This window comes from Dermacentor variabilis, chromosome 2 (genome assembly GCF_050947875.1).
Source record: "Dermacentor variabilis isolate Ectoservices chromosome 2, ASM5094787v1, whole genome shotgun sequence".
Taxonomy (NCBI): Eukaryota; Metazoa; Arthropoda; class Arachnida; order Ixodida; family Ixodidae; genus Dermacentor; species Dermacentor variabilis.
The window spans coordinates 14588212-14607015 of record NC_134569.1 but is presented as its reverse complement, the minus strand read 5'-3'; the positions used below and the strand labels follow the sequence as shown (position 1 = coordinate 14607015).

The 18804-nt window shown below is 50.5% G+C and overlaps 1 protein-coding gene across 5 annotated transcripts in view; it reads right to left on the bottom strand.

Annotated features, from left to right (window-relative positions):
• Positions 1-18804, bottom strand: part of LOC142571392 (putative polypeptide N-acetylgalactosaminyltransferase 9) — a 305969-nt gene that overhangs the window by 148700 nt on the left and 138465 nt on the right. For 3 of the 5 annotated variants that reach the window (XM_075679701.1, XM_075679699.1, XM_075679702.1), the window contains one exon: positions 15600-15720. The exons of 1 other annotated variant lie outside the window; for it this stretch is intronic. The gene's annotated coding sequence lies outside the window, so the exon portion shown is untranslated. Of the gene's footprint in view, positions 1-15599; positions 15721-18003; positions 18140-18804 lie in introns of those variants that run through there. One more of the 5 variants, XM_075679700.1, reaches the window with a different exon arrangement.

Below are 18804 nucleotides of genomic sequence, written 5' to 3'. Positions count from 1 at the left end.
GGTCGCTCCTGAAGCGGCGCGTGCACGAAGCGCCATTGGCTCGACACGCCGTTGACAATTTTCGAACGAAACAACCTGGCCGTACTTATGCGGCAGAGTTGATTTCCCCACAGAACAGTCGGAGATGAGAAGGAAACGGTGGGGAGAAAGGATGGAGGCACTGCTGAGGTCGGCGCCGGTGTGAGCACAAATTACACCCGGCGCTGTGGGAAATAAGGGTCGGAAAGGTTTGAACCCCCCCCCCCCCTCCTCATTTTTTCCCTGCTCCCGTTCGGTGATGCAAACAAAATAGCTATAGAAAGTATGACGCGAGAAATATATACAGAAAATCCCTCGGTCCTGAACGGAAGCAAGCCATCAGAATGCACGAGCATGCACAGTTTGTGTGCAGCTGTAGCTCTCGGTAGACGTCGCTGGCAGCGCGTAATACGCTGACGTCACGGGTCAAAAAGCTTTCGTGCGCCCGGAAATGAGCGGCTTACTTCGCCAGAGGTGTTCGACTGCGATGCCTTAGCACAAGGGGACGACTCAGAAAGAGTGTGCGGCAGCACATATATCCTCGATCAGCCACTATCGTCTTTCGGCGCCTTGTCGAGCACATGTAGCCTCATGTTCACTGCACACAATCTATTAATATAGCTGAAAAGCTTGAAAGCACTCGTAAGTGCAGCTCTATAACGACTCGTTAGTACAACACACATCTAGCACAATAATAGTACAACAGCTACTGTAGCACAAATACTACAGACACTAGAAAATGAAAGCTCTCATCATTGATCCCTCAGCGCTACTGGAAGGTGTACCGTTCCTTACGAGGCGAAACAGCACAGTCTTTCCTGAAACACTGGCGCTGCATTACCTCCAAAAACACTCCTCGCTGATAACAGAGTGCCTAATCTGTCGCGTTATCAGCTTCGATAGCCTTTTAGAGCAAGCTGGTGCACATGGGTGTTTACTGCTTGTTTACAAACGCGCAAGCACGTATACAAATTTGCAGTATACCTCACGCCTCCTTTTTTTTTTTTTTTTTAAGCAAACAAGGTTGTTCGTCAACGTTCGTCCTGTCTGTTCCTCTGCGTTGTACAGTTCGCGCTTCTTTTTTTGTACCGTGCACTGCATACGTTACAGTTAACAGGCGAGAATTTAGCAGCTAGACCTCTGGTAAAAACCTCACCGGCGTGCTAGCGGGAGAGAGCGTTGTGGTGAAATGGCAGGAACCTTCGCACCAAGGATTTCCCCACAGTGCACGAGGGCGCACGTGACAGCGTCGTCACTAAGAAGCTTTGATTCCTTCACCTTTTGAGCGACTCGGGCCAACTGACGAGGCCGAAAAAAAAATCATAAATAGGCAAACCATATTTCTTATCAGCTGGACCCCCGGACGACAAAGGCAAGCTGCTGCACGTTCGTCAACATAGATGGCGCGGCGGCGCCTACCCATCGCGGTAGCTTAGTGGCTGTGGCGTTGAGCTCGAGGGTTCGATTCCGGCCACGGTATGGGGGATAAATGAAAAAAAAAAACGTTCATGTGTTATGCATCGCATTAAAGAACTCCAGGTGCCCAAAATTAATCCGGAGTCCACACTACGGCAGCGTGCCTCAGTATCAGATCCTGGTTCTGGCCCGTAAAAGCCTGGACTTCATTTTTCGCGACGCCAGCTGTAGCAAAAAGAGAAGCACGTCAGCGTTTCGCTTCTTCCCTACTCGCCACTGTAACAAAATAACAAAAGAGAGAGAGAGAGAGTAATGTCTGATAAATAACGTTGAAAACTGCTGACAACCAAAAGTTTCCTCACCGAAACTGGCGGCGACGGCGGTGCGTATGCATGACGTCACGACTAGCAGCTTGGCTGCGCGATCTCTGCACGCCACGAAGCCGGCAAACGAGTTGGGCGAGCGACGAAGTGCAAAACCGCTCACGCGAACCGGCGTCTGTCGTGTCAGCAGCGCGCGTCGTTTATACGTGCTTTGCTTTTTCGCAGCAGTGCGCAATGAAATTCGTGACTGCACGTATAGCTTTGGTCGCCATCGGGAGCTGAAAACGCTGCCTGCCTGCCTGCGATGCACAACCCCAGAGAAATCGCGAAGCTGTATGCCAGAGAGATTTGTAAAAATTAGCTGACAGAACTGTGGCCCTGCGAGTGTTCAGCAACCATGGGAATGGTGGTAATTAGTTTTGTCTGACCTTCGTACTTGTGGCTTAAAGCGTGCTTGTGGCTTTATCACGCATTATCGGCGTTCGCTCATCCTTGTCGACCAAGCAAGTCACATACACCAAACGAACGGAGAAAACAAAATGCGCACGTGCAGCATTGCGAATCGTATTTATGACGCAATATTTTATTGAATATAATACATTTCCAAGGTCCCAACTGTGGTGGGAAGGACGAAGTTTAGGCAAATCCACGCAGTATATATACACCCATCATTCCGACGATGGCTCGGAACCGTCGTGCTTGCAGCTTCCAGCAGATATATACAAGCGCCAGATTACCTTCTTGTGTATATTTTTTTTGTACATAGAAAACTATAATATATATGGAACTTGCGTTCAGACAAACCAACGCCATGGAAACGCGAATTCCGTACTCGCATCTCACGCTTAATAAGACAATTGTTCTTTTTTTTTTTTTTACTTTTTACCACGAGAAAAACTGCGCACCCGCTATTCGCCTGGCACGTTTTTCTTTCTTGTTTTTTTCACGTTTCTTTCTTAATTTTTTATTTCTTAATCCGCGAAGCGCCTCTGAAAAATGATCGCCGCCGCTTCCGTCTATCCAACTTTCGTTTAAAACAAGACAGCGCGTTCGGAGAAGCTTGCAGCCCATTAAATCGCGCTGCCATGATAAACGCCGCGGACGTCACATTAGCGTTCCGTGAAGCTTACGGAGCATTAAATCATGTTGCTTGATAGATGTTGCGGCCGTTCACTTAAGACCAGACGGCCGGACCTGCGCGCCTTTTATTTTGAGGAAGCACAGAAAGGAGAGAAGAAACAATGCAAGTTCTGGAAAAGAAAGCTGATAAGGAAAGCTGATATGCGGCAATCGAGACTGATCGAGCTTATCTCGACACCTCACTCAACTCGCCAGACGGCGGCCAGCACTAAATATGCGGCGACGCTTAAGCGGCCTTCAGTGCGAGATAGGGGACCGCCGCTGCAAATTTTTCAAATGTGCTCGCGTGTGCCCGACTAAATAGTTTAGCATCCACGCAAATAAGTCCAAAATAAAAAAAAATAAACAGAAGGGGAAACGGGGGGGGGGGGGGGGGGCGAGGATTTACCACACATCATGCATGCACACGGAGAAAAAAATATTACATGCTTAAGCAACGTCATTGCATGGCCTGAGCGCATTGTTGGCGAAGCCATTTTCGCCCGTTATTTCAACTGCATGGGTCAACGAGGCGGTGCTTCTGTAAATGAGCTTACTTTTAACTCGTGTTTTATATATCTGACACAGCCGACCTTGTGGGTCGAAGTCGTGAGAAGATCGTATGGGCGGGCGAACATGACGTACGTTACACTTTTCTCTCTATTTCCCTAGCTGTTTCGCTTTACATCGGTTTGACCAACGTTTGACACAAAATAATTAAAGCCAACTGCATCGCTGTCCGTCAGTCGGCAGCCCCATATGTCGCTCAACGACGCATCGAGCAACACGTAGAGCCGGCATTCGCATAAGCATGCACGGGCTCTCAATCTCAAGCTCGTTGCATGTCATAAGACGGTGCAGAGGTCTGATTCAACGACCTGTAAATGGACGGGTCTTTGTACGAAACACTCCGCGTTCACGCACCGATCACGTTTTATAACGTAAATAAAGCGAAGAAAAATTAACACGATAATGCCAGGCGCACGCACGCTAACAATATCATCATTCGCTTGGACCTCTGTATACTCGTTTGGTCGATGCGATGCATACAACTTTGTGATGATTTTGTCCCTTAAAGTTGACATCTTGTTAGACGTGTGACATTTCGAGTACAACTTGCTTTGAGCGCACAATACTTCTTTTCGCGGAAAGGCCGCCAGGATACAGGCTCTCGCAATGATTCAATTCTGACCAGAATTTGAAAAGAGCAACGTGTTTACAAAAGGGCTTCGTAGACACGCTTCGCGCGCGAGTCTCAGACCGCACCAGTAAAAACTGATCAGGCATACATGACAGCGCTCTCTCAGACCAAAGGCAGAAAGAAAAAGAAAAGCCTGTCGCGCGCTTAACGTTATAGGTTTATTAAGCAAGGGTTGTTGCGATAAGTATCAGTGACGTCCGCTATTTTTCCGCCTTCTAGAAATCAACCTGTAACAGTCTGAGCTCGAACTGGCGCAATAGCACGCCGCATGCAGTCCGCAAATTCTTGGCCGTATAGACACAGACTGCCGTAAGCACTTCGACCCAAGCTACACACAGTCGCGGGCGCCTTTACAACGAATGCCTAAGCAACAGAGTGACCTGCACAGCGGAGGAATAATTCTGTCCCGGTTCTATTGCGAGCTGCGCGACCTGCACATGCAGCGAAATGACCCGAACACAACGAATTATTTCGGAGGCCCCGAGCGCTTCGTGCGCACTCGTCCTGCTCGCTGCACGCCGACAACGCGTCGACGGGGACACACGACGAACCATCGCCCGGGAATCGATAGGAATACGCCTGAGATACGTATTGGGCTGGTTGGTGTGCATTCCCTTTTCTTGCCCTAAGCACTGTAAGACGCAACGGGACGAAACAGATAGCGGAAATGAAGCGGACACCAAGTGACACAGGGGAGCGCAAGCTACAGACTGGTTTGTGGTCAGATCATAACCGTATAGCTTATATAAGGACGCATTGTGACTGCGCGAACTACGCTTATAAAGCAGACCCTCCCAGATCGCGTTCTCGCGTATCTGGTTGTTATTGCTCGATTCCAGTGTCCGTTTGGTCCGCGTTGCGTCTTACAGTAGTCAGCATACCTCGCACGTGAGAAGGAATTCGCTTCGCCTATACCGTATATACTGCATGGCCGCGCCCTGCGGAGACAGTGAAGCGGCATGCGCTCGCCCGCACGTCGCGACTGCGAACAACGAGACGTGAAGCGGGACGTGTCCGTGCATTGTCCGCGCTGCGCCGTTTATTTTTCCCCTTAAGTATGGCACTCACCGACTATCCTCAGCTCAAACCACTATTCTGCTGGAGCAGTGCAACATCGTTATAAAGCTTGCCGCCCACAAACAAAGGGGCTGACTAACTAAACGACCAAACACGACTATCGCGCATATACTTGTCAGCGCACGTTGCCACTGACGACGAAAAATCGGAACAATGTCCTTCCTTGCGCAACTCTGACGTGCAGCAACACTGCGATTCAAGAAAGTCCAAGTATCAGCCCTTCTCCCTATAACTCCATGGCCGAGAGACAATGCCCGAGGACGTTTCGCTTCCCGACGGTCCCGGAGATGCTGTCACATTCGCCCACAGTGCTCGTGGAGACCCGCCAGCTCGCCAAACCTCGCACGGTCACGCACGATCGATGGCGTGTGGCTTCGGACACACATCCGAGAGCGCGGCCGCTGGGATAAAGCCGAGCGCGTCGCTATACGGGGGTGTCCCAGCTAACTTTTGGCCAGAGTTTAGAAGTATGCGAATGCCACGTAGCTGCACAGAACCGAGGTAGCGTTGTTTGCCGTCGCTTGGCGATACTCAAATTATTTTTTTAATTGCGCCTAATTAGATAATTAGTCTGAATTAATTCTCAAATAATACAGTTAGATGAAAAGTGTCAAGGACAAAATCGTAGAGAGACATGGCAAACTTCTGATACTGCTTTCTGTTGCCCAATGCGTGCTACATAAAAGTGTTTTCCGAGCGTGAAAGAAGCCCACCAATACACGCAAAATTGCCTCGCGAATGGCAGTTCGAGGCACTTACACACACACACACACGTGTGTATATATATATATATATATATATATATATATATATATATATATATATATATATATAACCGCACAACACTCGTTTCTTCGCCCCAGCCAGAACGCGAGCCACACCGAAACGTGACCACTTCAGATTACGACAAAAGCCCGGCGGCGGGCAATCTTGAGACAGGAGATGCTTGTCGAGCAACACCACGGCTGCATTCCTTCACTCAGCCGCGGTGCGTCTTACGCATTTCAATCGCGCAGCTCCAACAACCCGACTACGACAAAGCCGGCACGAAAAAGATCCACTCTCGTTTGGGTAACGACCGACACGAGACGCGCATGCAGGCCATATATACGCACACAGCATGTGTACACAGCAAACACGACATTTCGCGCGCCCTACGGATATATCTCGTACACTCGTCCCCAAGCATACAACACAGGGGCATACCGAAAACATGAAAATCGATCAAAGCAGCGAGAAACCACGGCGATGGAGCTTCAGCTCTATGTATCGGGGCGCGTATACGCAAGCAACCCGCGCGCTAAGAGAGCCCCGAGCGGCCGATTTATACACTATACTGTATATGTTGACCGCGCTCTTAGATCGGCTTGAGCCAGAAGGCTACGAGGTCTCCAGGAAGGAAAGAAACGTCGTTATATATATAGCGACGCGTCGGGAAAGGACGGTCACACGGACGATTAAAAGGATGAAAAAGACCGAGATGTATGCACACAGCACAGCGCATTCAAAAGCAAGGTATTTGGTCCGGCGTCTTTTCGACGAATATCATTCGCCGCGTGCAGAAAAAGCGTAAACACACGCCGAACACTGCTGACCTTTCGCCACGACGTGTGGCCGAAGGCAGTCGGGGTGGGCGTCTCGCGCATACACGGGGCGCAGTGACCAGCTTTTGTGAGAGAAGAGGAAGAGAATAAACGTATGCGAAAGAGTAACGTCCACGGAGGATGCCCTTTGAACCGGGTGCAAAGTAGCAACACGAAATCCACGAACTATGTAGTAAACGAAAAATAACGGGAGATGCTCCTGTGCCCGTCCTTCCGGCGGCCTTAATTATGTTTTTTCCCCTCCCCGCTTCCTTTGTCCCGACTTCCTGTCGTGGCCAAGGTTCTTTCGTGCGCCCCATACCAGCGACCCATTGAGCGACAGTAGTGTATACAACTGTATCCGTGCGCCTAGAGACGCCCCCGTGCGCATGCACCGGCAGCCGTTATATTCTAACCCGCAGTAACAGCGGCATATAGTATAGAAAATGCACTAATATGAGCACTGTAGGGACATTTAAAAAAAAAGAAGGCGACTGCAAATGCACAGTGCGCGTCGCCCTTCTGTAGAGCGCGCTAAAGGTGGCCGCCGGGCCACCGTTCAGAACAGAGTGTATACTACACTTACAGAACACCCCTCTCGCCACACTATAGCACTCGCTCAGCAGCGCCTCTAATGTTTACAAAACACACACAAAAAAAGAACACACGCATCCCCCCTCCCCGCGGAGAAAAAAACAAGCAGCCCACACGCAGTCTACTTTCCGGTCGAGCGTGCACAGAGGTGAAATTAAAACAAGCAAATGCCGAGAATCCCCGCTGATAGCGAAACGCGATACGGAGAAACGACGGAAACAGCCAAATCACCGTGCTTCCCCCTGTGTGCATGCAGTAAATCAGGGAAGTGTAGAACAGCTACTTTAAAAAAAAACAATAATAAAGAGGGAAACAAACAAACCAACAAAGGAAGAATTAGAAAGAGGAAGAACCACCTGTACTTTTCAGGTAACGAAATTCCACTGAAATGCTCGAGCGCGCCTGCATCCTGTGCTGATGACCATTTAAACAACCAGTGCGGGCACGCAACATCGTTCAATTTTCCCATGGTCGTCATCCTCGCGCTGTTCTTGGCAGAAAATCGGGACATGGGGGAGCGGAGGCTATGTGTTATTCTCTGCCTCCGTTCCGCGATACTTCTTGGTGATAGCGGAATTCATCCCAATTCAAGTGTAAGTTATCCTTCAGCGATAACGCATTCCACTCGCACTATGCAATTTGTATCGCCTCCCGAAAGGTCCTTTACTACAACGAATTCTCTCTTCGCTGGAACAGCAATCACTTCAAAGCTCAGGATTGTTTGGCACACACCAGCCACACGTTCCTGAATGTGCTTGTGGCGCTCCCACGCGTTTGAGGCGACACTAAACTCTCGAGTATCATCAAGTCTGAATGCGCAACAAATATATGTAGCGACGGTCCCGCAGAAACCAGTACGGGTGGTGTAAGAGTTAGGGTCGGGCCTGCCAAAAGGGGAAGCTGTCCCGTGCCGTCCTCCGACTCATTCACGCTAAGGACGCTGCTGATGAAGGGAGTAACATGTTCTCATCGAGAACGAGAAGTGCGGGATTTACTTACAATATCTATATGAAGGCTGGAGAGCGTTACATTTAATCAGCCCAGACTGAAACGAAGCAAACCGAGGAGCGGAAAACGTCGGCTCGAAACCCCCTCCGTCCACCCTATAGATCCCCAGTCCAGGGAAATCTGCCGCCCCACCTTCGTGCAATCGGAGCGCCCAAGTCATCGTGTTTGAGGGCGAGGGTTCATACACTCACTCCCGCGCTTTTGTTTCACTGAACGCACCGAAAGGGGTGGGGCCTCGTAGACAGGGGTTGTCACGCTTGACTCAAGCTGGCTGCGGCTTGATTCATGAGCTGATTCCGCAGTTAGCTGTCGCGTCTGTCAAACGACCGTGGCGGTTACCGGGGTCCGTGGGTGAACGCCGTAGAACACTCTTTTCCAGGAGTTTTCTTGCTCCAATTGGTCCGGCACACCCCACCCCACCACATCACGTCATACTGTGCACTGGTCCATATGGACGCTGCCCAGCTAGGAGAAAACCGGATGAAAGCGGCACGACTGACAGCGAAAGACGCTAGGGAGACAGAGCGCAATGCTCAGCTAGAAGTGCCTGAAGGAGCCGCCACGCAGCGTGGTGCCATCTCTCGAGGCGACGCAAAACCCGCGCCGCGGAACTCGCGGACCACTAGCATTCAAGAGAGCACAGTCAACCCTGTCTAAGCGCCATAAGATGACAATGAAGTGTGTGCTAAACTGTATGCGCCTTTTGAACGTCGCTAATGGAAGTGGCAAATAAAGCTTCAGCGTACTAGACGTTACAGCTTGAGTGATATTGTGAACAAACATTACGAAGAACTCGGCAGCAATTTCTTTTTACTTGTTTGGGCAGTAACTAGCGTACGTAATGCGGTCCTGTGCAAATTGTTGGGGGCCAAGAACCACATTTTTTAAAAAACGTTTTGACCGGTTGTCCGGATGATCTCATTTTGTACTCGCAAGTTGAGCTGATGCTCTCGTTTGAGTGCCCAGATAACGGCTATGGCTTTTGGCTCAAGGTCACTTGAATGTCGCCGACAACGGTAGCTGAAAGCATTTCATGCTTAAAAGAAAACACTGCCGCTGCGCCACGAGGGTGTTTTAACAACCGGAAGTTTCCGTCGCGCATGTGTGCAGAAAGTGTGCACGCGCGACTGAGCGGCAGCGCACACTTCGCCGAGCGCAGCAGCTCGCCGCAAACACCCAAGCTATCGAGCGAGTGCACTGCGGGAGAGCCCGACGGTTAATCTCCGAGGCACCCACGGACGGCGTCTATGCCACGTCACGCGCACGATGCATGCACCGCAGAGGTGTGCGTAATTCGGCAACGCCGGTACTGCCGTGGCAGCGCGGGGCTCAAATTGAGGGGGGGGGGGGGGGGGGGGGGGGAGCCCAATTAATCACATCGCTTTACGTGCAGCTGTACGCGAGAAAGCCCGCGCATAATCACCGACGAGAACAGAAAGGCACCCGTCTGCCCAATCAGTGCACGCCTCTCCCCTCGATCGCGCGCACACCAAGCGTGTCACGGAGCTAATTGACGGCCACGCGCGCTATTCGGCGGCACGCGGCCCGGAATTTTTAAGGCGGAAGAAATTAAGAGGTCAGTCGCAAGCTTCGTAATTAAACCCGTAGTTAACAATGACTATATGTCGTCACACTTGGACGGTATACCATAGGCGGTCCTTTGTATATATAGTTTGGGCCTGCACAAATTGCAGGTTACACACATATCGTCATGTATACTTAGCTATGCGCGTTTCCCTCGCACGCAATCCTGACGTCAAAGTTTCCGCTCGAGCGATTTGCATATTAACAATGGCGCACACAAGTTTACGTTTGCGCACTCACCGATGTAAGCGAGTCGTGTTATCGATCACGGAGAACGACAGGGAGAGAGGGTACACGCATGCATGACACGAGCATCGCACACACAGGAAAAAAGGAGCAGCGAGGTCGACTTTCACTACGTCATCATATTGACGCGGTCAAAAGCGCCCCTGCATGTGACAGGAAACCTAACTATATCGGAGTTTATTACAGCGAAGCTGTTAGCCTCTAGTTGGTCCTGTGAGACTAACCCAGAGGCAGTGTAAAGAAGCGGAAAGCGCACAGTGTGCTGCTTCTCCAAGAGGCATCAGATGTCGTCATCATGTGACATCACCACTTGGCAATGACGTCATCGCGCGAACTCACGTTTGACGTGATGGCGCCATAAACGTCATGATGATGTCATTATTGATGTCATCAGGTGATATCGTGATGATGCCGTTATCACGTAACTTAACGTTTGACGTGATGTCATCACCTGACCTTTGTTGTGATGACGTCATCACGCGACGTTTCAGGCGATGGCGCAATCATAAATCCTCACTCAAACGTGACGTCACCACTTGGTCACATGGGTTGTGGTACCATCGGATGTTAACCTCAGTTTTTTTCACTTCATGGGCCATAAAATTTCACATTCAAAGAATACTTCCCTTAGCAGTTGCCGAGGCGGTTTTCCACAGCTTCGCTGGACATCTTTTTCAAGGCCGGGATGGCGAGTCATATACAGAATCATCGACAACAAAGCATGTATACACAATGCGCTTTCAGCGAGTGCGCATCGATGTCACCTCACGTATCCATGCAGTGAAATGAAATACTGATTTGTTTATTAATTAGTTTGATTGCACAAAAGCTTCCAAAACAGGTTGTGAGGAAGGCAACAAAGTAAGCTCACCGATTATTCTGGAACACCACCGAATTAGTTAGAGAGTAAAGAACGAAGCTGAATCAATATATATATATATATATATATATATATATATATATATATATATATATATATATATATATATATATATATATATATATATATATATATATATATATATAATGAGGTATCCCTTAAAAACTCTATCTCTACATTAATTAATCTGGTGCAATAAGGTTGATTGCTATAGAGGAGAAAATGAAAGCGAAACATCCTTTTTTCTAGTTTCGCACCATAACCTGGACGCCGTCGCGTCAATGCGGTGTCACAATTTCAGAATATTTTCTAATACTTATAAGCTTCCCCAGCACAGCAAATGTTCTAAGAAACTTCCAGGTTGAGTCTTTGGCTTGTTTAGAGTTCAATATAATCCTTATTTACCGATGAATAATTGCACAGAGCAGGCGAAGTCAAAATCCATGACGTCAAACGTGGCGTGGCCAGCCGTCTTTGTTGCCCAGCGTGTTTTCTGGCGTTTTCTGCCTTATAGTGTCGCCCATCAGAACAACGACGGCCTTCCCGCCTTTGGAGGAAAACAATGTATTAACATAGTTTAACTGTGTGTTGTTTCCTATTTAGTGTTCGAACAGCCACAAGTACGCGTCACGATTCCGGGAATCACGAAGAAGACCTGTCATTCAACAGTGGCTCTACGTCAGTTCACAACTTCATTACTGAATGAGGCATATGAACAAAGATCGCACATTTACATTGATGGATCTGTCTCAGCCACCAGCTCCACAGGCGCTGTTATCATCCCGTCCTTACAAGTTACAATTACGTTCGACGTATCCGACATAACGACCTCTACGGCAACAGAACTTGCTGCTTTACGTGCCGCTGTTAATTACATCGCACAAGCCAAACCTGGAAAGTGGGTCGTTTTTCGAGACTCCAAGGCAGCCCTACAGAGTCTGCAGTCAGCCTTCCGACGCAAGACCCATGAACAACTGGTCTTTGAGGCCAGAGAGGTTCTCCATCAAGCCCTCATAAACGGACATGGCATCATCTTCCAATGGCTTCCGGGGCACTGTGGCATCGTCGGAAACGACCTTGCTGATTATGCCGCCTGTTCAGCCCCGACACTTTCTATACGCTTATCAAGGATAGAAGCTGCGAGGGGTCTTCGTTTACTTGCTCAAACCAGGACTGAAACTTTGTGGTATACCCCGATTTTCTCCAAATGCCGTCTCGACCGGCTGGATCCTACACTGAAGCTGCAGATTCTATCAAACTTCTCCCGCCATGATGCAACATTACTGTGCCGCCTCTGATTAGTGGTGGCTTTTACGAAAGCCTACTCATTCCTTGTTGGAATGTCCGACACACCGATCTACGACTCGTGCAACTGTGAAGAGACGATTGAGCACGTGTTGTGCCTTTGTGATTTCTATGACAACGAACGTGACGTTCTTCGGAGGGTGTTAAAGCGATTAGATAACAGACCATTTTCACGGAGTAAGATTCTCGCACCATGGCCCCACGTGTCGCAGGCTTGCAAAGCGACGAGGGCACTGCTACGTTTCATGAAAGCGACTGGCCTCAGTGGCCGATTATAGGTCTGAAGTTATGGACATCCGCACGTAATTACACCGACAGTACCTTCTTCCCTCCCTCTCCTTTCGTTTCTTCTCTTAAACCCCTTCTTCTGTGTAGGGTAGCAAACCGGGAGTGCGTCTGGTTGACCTCCCAACCTTTCCTTCCTCCCTCCTCCGGTACGCAGCTGGCTCTCGGCAAACGGGCGTTTCAGCGTCCAGTTTCGCACCAGACCACGGCTGACGTACCGTCGGAAATCGAAACCGCCGCTTCTCCTCTGAGGAGCATAATGTCGTTATATGATTTAGGTAGAGAATATCGCAGCAAACAAAGCGTGGAAGCAAACGTGCACGCATTGTTTCACACGTTACCGCCTCCACAGCATAGAGCTAGACTGGGTACGTTTTGCTTCAGCCAAACCATCAAGGTTTCCTTCAAGTATATAAGCTGGCGGATTAGTCAATTTGGCACGCTTACGAGAGTTGTACGCCTTCGGTATTAATGAAGGCTCGCTTTTCAATTACCCGTCTTACAAAGCCGCAAGAGATTCGTCGTGTTCGTTCGGGTCACGTGCAAGGACGATTGTATACACCAGCTGCTCGCACATCGCATGTTTGGCGCCAACATTCTTCCATGTATACGTGCATAGCATCAGGAACTAAAGACGCCTGGTGTTAGATACGGGACCTTTTCCTGAGCCTCCTTCGAGTTCACCAGACCACATCGAATCGCGCCACAGCTAATTAAGGAGCGCACAAGCAGATCTACCCCGTTCCCGAGGCGCGGCACGTGCAAACGAGTTGGCGTCCCCCTCCTCGTGCGCCGCAGGTGGAGCTATTCACTGCTTGACTCTTCCCGAAAGTGTAGCGAGAGCCTGGCACGGTTCTAGGTAACGTGGGTACCGAGCAAAGCTGCTTTGCAGCACTGAAACGTCGCCCCCATCTGCCTTTGTGACGGAGCTTGCAAGTCAGGATGGCAATACCGCGGAGAGAAGTAAGCCTTCGGACAATTGGGGCCCAAGGAGCGACCCTGTGCGCCGGGTGTGACACAATCGCACGGGCGCCTACCATTGGCCGAAAATGGCGTCACCTGAGCGGGCTCGCCGATTGGCCGAACGTGACGAGACTTCGAGACACAGAAGGGCTTAAAAGCCAGAGACCGGGTGCAGCAAGGAGAGCATTCCTTCATTCATCTCTTTCGAGCTTCTTGCCACGAGCCGCAGCGTCCGAGTTGCTGCCGGCCCGTAATGACTTTATGACTGTTAATTTCTTTGTACTCTCACGGTAAATAATGTAAATAAAACTCCAGCTTTCATCTCAAAGTCCTCCTCAACCTCGGCCAACTCCCGCACCCAACGGCAAGATCCAAATATCTGGGGGACAGCAATTGGGATTGTCCTCCAGATCCAACACTGGTCATTCCACAAACTTTTCAAAACACGATCTCGCCCTAATGCGCTAACGCGAGCTAAACAGCAGTGAAAGCGGTCGCAATGCGGGCAAGGACCACGTCTTTATTTTTTCTACACGCAGAAATAGCATGCAGCGAGTGAGTGACCAGATGAGCTCGATCTTATCAAGAGTTATTGCAACTGCTTTGCCTGCGCACGAAGTGTTGCAAGGCAGCGTTCGACTGGGAAAATTGAATACGCGAACACTTTCGCACAGTCACGCAAATTGGCCGCTCCGTTTCGGTTCAGCACGAAAAACTGCGACTCGTTTTTTTTTTCTTTTTTTGCACAAAGCTAAGTGCCCAGAAGGTGGCCCTGATCAAAAGGGAACTTCGACTACTAAAAAGAAAGAAAGAAAGGTGAGGAGAGAGAAACAGCGCCGCAGCGAGGATAACGTCGGGAAACTCCCATCAAGGCGGCTCACTGTGCCTCGAAAACGAGCCGGATGGGCGCCGCCTTGGGCAGAAGTGTATACTTCACTGTAAAGCGCACTGCAAAAGTGTGCACCACAACGAAAGCTCGCAGAGAAACAGGGAGCCGCATTGCGAAAGCCGTTGGACGAAGCCTTCCCTCCCGCATCGCTGGCTATTTTGATTGGCTAAGCAAACAACTTCGAAGGTCGACCACTTGGTTGGCTGGCTTACTGGCTGTCGTATCACTGCGTCTATATCGTATACGCGGTTAGCCAGCGCGCACCAGTGTCATTTCAGTAATTCAGTTATAGGGATATCGGCGCCAATGTCCTGGCTCTCATATCGCTAGCAGTTTTGATTTGTTATATAGCAGAGCTTTTTAAGCAGGTGATCACTTTGTTCAGATTATTTTTACTGGAGGTCGTATCACATGTTGAGGCCATCGTGACTGGCCAGAACCCAGCACCTACAATACGGGTCATGGCTCGTTATTGGCCGAAACATTTGTCTCTCGTATCGCACGCTATTCTGATTGCCGAGAACTAGTATGCGAGTAATCATCGCTTTTTTTAGCTGATTGTACTGGGCTGTCATATCTCTGGCCATCGTGGCTGGCTGGTCAACTAATGAAACTGTGCCCATTTTACACGTTTAAGATCCAGCTCTATAGATAAGGCGATGGCTGCTCCGCGGTCACCGCACAACGTGCTGCACGTTTCTTCGGGGAATGGCGGGCGCACCCCGTGCACACACGAGCGCGCACCGAAGAGCACCGTCCATGCCTAAAACTGAGCGCGGCCGCTTTTGCGATGCGCAGGCGGGCTGGCACGACCGGAAGAAAGCACGCTCCCTTCTCTCCTCCTCCGTGAGCCTGAGTGCCGCCCGAGCTCCTGTGGGCACGAAACAGCAGCGCTTAATTGTGGAGAACACGGGAGAGCGATCCGCGCGAGCGCGGCACCCATTTACGCACTTTCCAGGGGTCGTCTTCTTCCTCCTCCTTATACGAGCGTGCGCCTTTCTCAAGGGCAAACAACACACAAGAGCGCGGCCTCTCTATAGCATGGCCGGCGAAAGGAGCAGCGCGCGCGAGGCTGGCGCAATCGTCGAGGCGCGCACTGCGGTCTCACCGAAGCGGTCGGGGCAGCATCCGCTGGCGAAGTCTCTGTGTGGCGCAAACAGTGTCGTTCGGATGAGCGGGTTCCTCCACGTGGTGCGTCCTGGTACTTTGAACGTCCGTCTAAAGACAACCTAGAAGAGAAAAGAACGGAGAAATAAGGCGGGGTACGTGACAGCTGCCTCTTATTCGCAAATCAACGAGAATATCAACGTTCTTAAGGTATAGAACTCGCGAGAGGCAAGAGCATATGTCAGCCAATCGCGGTGTCCGACATACCGGCAAAAGCGGCCGGACAATGGCGAACAGCACTAACGAACGAAAAGCGTCGTGGACTCGATCCTCAGCCGCCTTATACACATGGCTCTCAAACGCTGGCGCTAGCAAACGAACAGAGCAGCGCACTCTTTAAGCGTTTAGTCCATGCGCCCGGAAGAGTACCAACGGGAGAACGGGAAGGAGAGTATTGTTCCCTTGTTTACGCACGTAGTTTCGCAATGACGCCCGCCATTTTATAACCGTGGCAAGATAAGAGCGTTCTACGCATTCGGCGCGCTAAGTGCTCGTCTCTTCTCACCGGGGCGAAATGCAGCGGCAAACAACAAAGCGTGTTGTGTCTATACGTGCTGGTTACACGCCGGAAGTTCCCCACACAGACACCTACAATCTGCGGTGGAGGTTCCCCGCAACCATCAGTGACGCGGCCCAGACGGCCTTGCACGCGTTCACGTTGTGTGAACGTAAACGCAGCAACGCAGCCAGAAGAGAGTAAAAATAATGCTTGCCACTTGGTGACAGAAATGATATATAAAGGACACGAAAAAAAAAAAAAAAACAGGGATGACGACAGCCTGCCAGAACCTTAACTCGTGTACACGGTCGATCATCCAGTCTGCTCGTTGCACACGAGTGAGTCCGGCGTTCGACGAAGCGGAAGCTAAAGTTGCAGAGTGCTGGTGACCTCGGTCACCAGTATTTCCGGCCCTATCCCACTCCCCCGCTGTGTTGTAGGTGGTGCTTGCCCGTCGCGACTCTGATACAAAAAATTAAGCACGGCGAAACGAACCGAGGCTGGTAGTCAAGAAAAAACGCTCTTACGCGAATATTGTTCGTAAAAGCACGAGACAGCCAATGGCGATGACGGACAAATTATTAGCGAAACTGCTTGGCTAATAGCAAGAAACACCTACGATGGAAAAGCGTCGTGGATTACACCTCCCGAGGTACTTGCTTCGACGACCGCTGTACGCATACGTAAAAACCACAACGTCGCGGCGATACTACGGAGACCAGGCAAACTTATATTACTCGCACTACGTCACTGTATACCCACACAGAAGAGACGTGAAATGGTTGTACCTCTGGGCGTGCGCGACTTCCTCGCTATTCGAGGTTACGTATACGTGAGCTCCTATGCACGCTTGCTGGTCGCCACGTATCGGTGCCTGCTCTTCCTCAGTCCGAGCCCACCACTTGCGGCTCAACTAAAGCGCCCTTGCGAGGACGTACACGTACCCCCCCGTGCTGGTGCCCACATTGGGTTCCTTGGGCGCACGTAAGCGATCGCTTTCACGTGTGATACATATGGGTGCGTATCGGCTGCAGTCGTTGCTGCCCGTCGAGGATGAGGGTCGGCAGCAGGCCGACTGCACAGTGCACAAAGCAAATCGCTCATAGGCGTGCTCGGAAAAAGAGGGGGGGGGGTGCACCGATCAATAAAAAAGGAGCCCGCAGAGGCAGGCGCGACCCTCGACCGGCCGACGTGGCGACCCGGCAGTCAACCGCGGAGGAGGACGCGCCTCGTTCGAACTCGCGCGTGAGGCACGCGATTCGTGCGCGCAAAGCATCACGCGCGGTGCGGGAAGCGTTGTGCGACTTCGACCGGGGCGGTGTCTCGGCACCTGCGCACTTCTCTTGCGCAGATGCCGGTGATTGGGACGAGAGGGAAACAAGCTGCGCTAAATGCGCGCCCTGCAGCCATTCGTTCATGCCGCCGAATATTGCTAACTATAGAGAAAGGATTCGCGGCTTTGGGAAAATAATCTGGAAAAATAGAAAGCAATACAGATGCTAAATTATGATGAAGATAGATAAATTTCCTTCACGCAACGCTCTGTTGGGAGTCAGGACCATTAAACAGTATGTCCGATCGTTTCAGGTGCTTTATGCCTGTATATACACGCGGCATGTTGCTATGTATACGATAAACCAAAGCAGGTATCCGCATTATACTCCATGGAATATGCAACATTCCAACATATCCTTACAGGTGACCAGGTACATATACAAATAAACGTTTGCTATCAAGTATACAAAGTACAAGAAAAGAAAAACACCGCTTTGAAGCGTGCCTAGAGATTCCTACTTAAAACGACGCCCGCCTGTTTTCGCAATGGGAGGCAGGCAGTTTTACTCACAAACGTTGCACGATGGCAATTTCGACCGCAAAAGAGACCGTTTCGCAGCTTCCAAGAGGTGCACGACCGATTCGTCACAGGAGCACATATCACCTGTAGTGTGCGTGCATGGGTGCGTGTGCTTCCGGCGAAATGCGCGAGGAAAAAAACGTTTCCGACGGCCAAGGAGCAGGAGAAGAACTTCAACGTCGACCTACGCGCACAGAGTGTCCGTGACATTCCGCGCGTCGAGCTGGACGTCGAGAGCGCATCTCTCGACGCCGTCGTCGCCTTCGAGAGATAAGGAGCGCGCGGGAATAAAAAAAAAAAAAAGAAAAGAAAACGTGCGCCGTCCGCACTGAGCGGGCGTGCGTAGACGCGTGCCGCGAGGGACACCGGTGATCACAGAGAAGGCAGCGCGAGCTGGTGGTGCGCACTGCATTGGCTTCAACACGTCGCTGCGAAACCATACGCCCGCGCTAAAACAGTGCAGTGGACCACAAGGTGCAACGGCTGCAGTCGCACGGCGTTCGCGTACACACACGTTTGCACGCACTGAACGCATCGCTGGCTATCTATGTTCTCATCTTTTATCTTTGTTTACGCTTTAGGTCTGCGTAGTATACAGGGCGTTTCAGGTGACTTAACGAAGGGTTAAAAAAAGAAAGGTGGTTAACCGCAGCTGAAGGAAACCAACGACGTACGATTTCCCGTCATGTTGCGCTCATTAAGGTATTCTTTATATTCCGCTGAATTGGTTCCAACTAAGATCAATTATGCAATTTTCTTAAATATTTACTTAAGGGCTAGGACCGTTTTGTT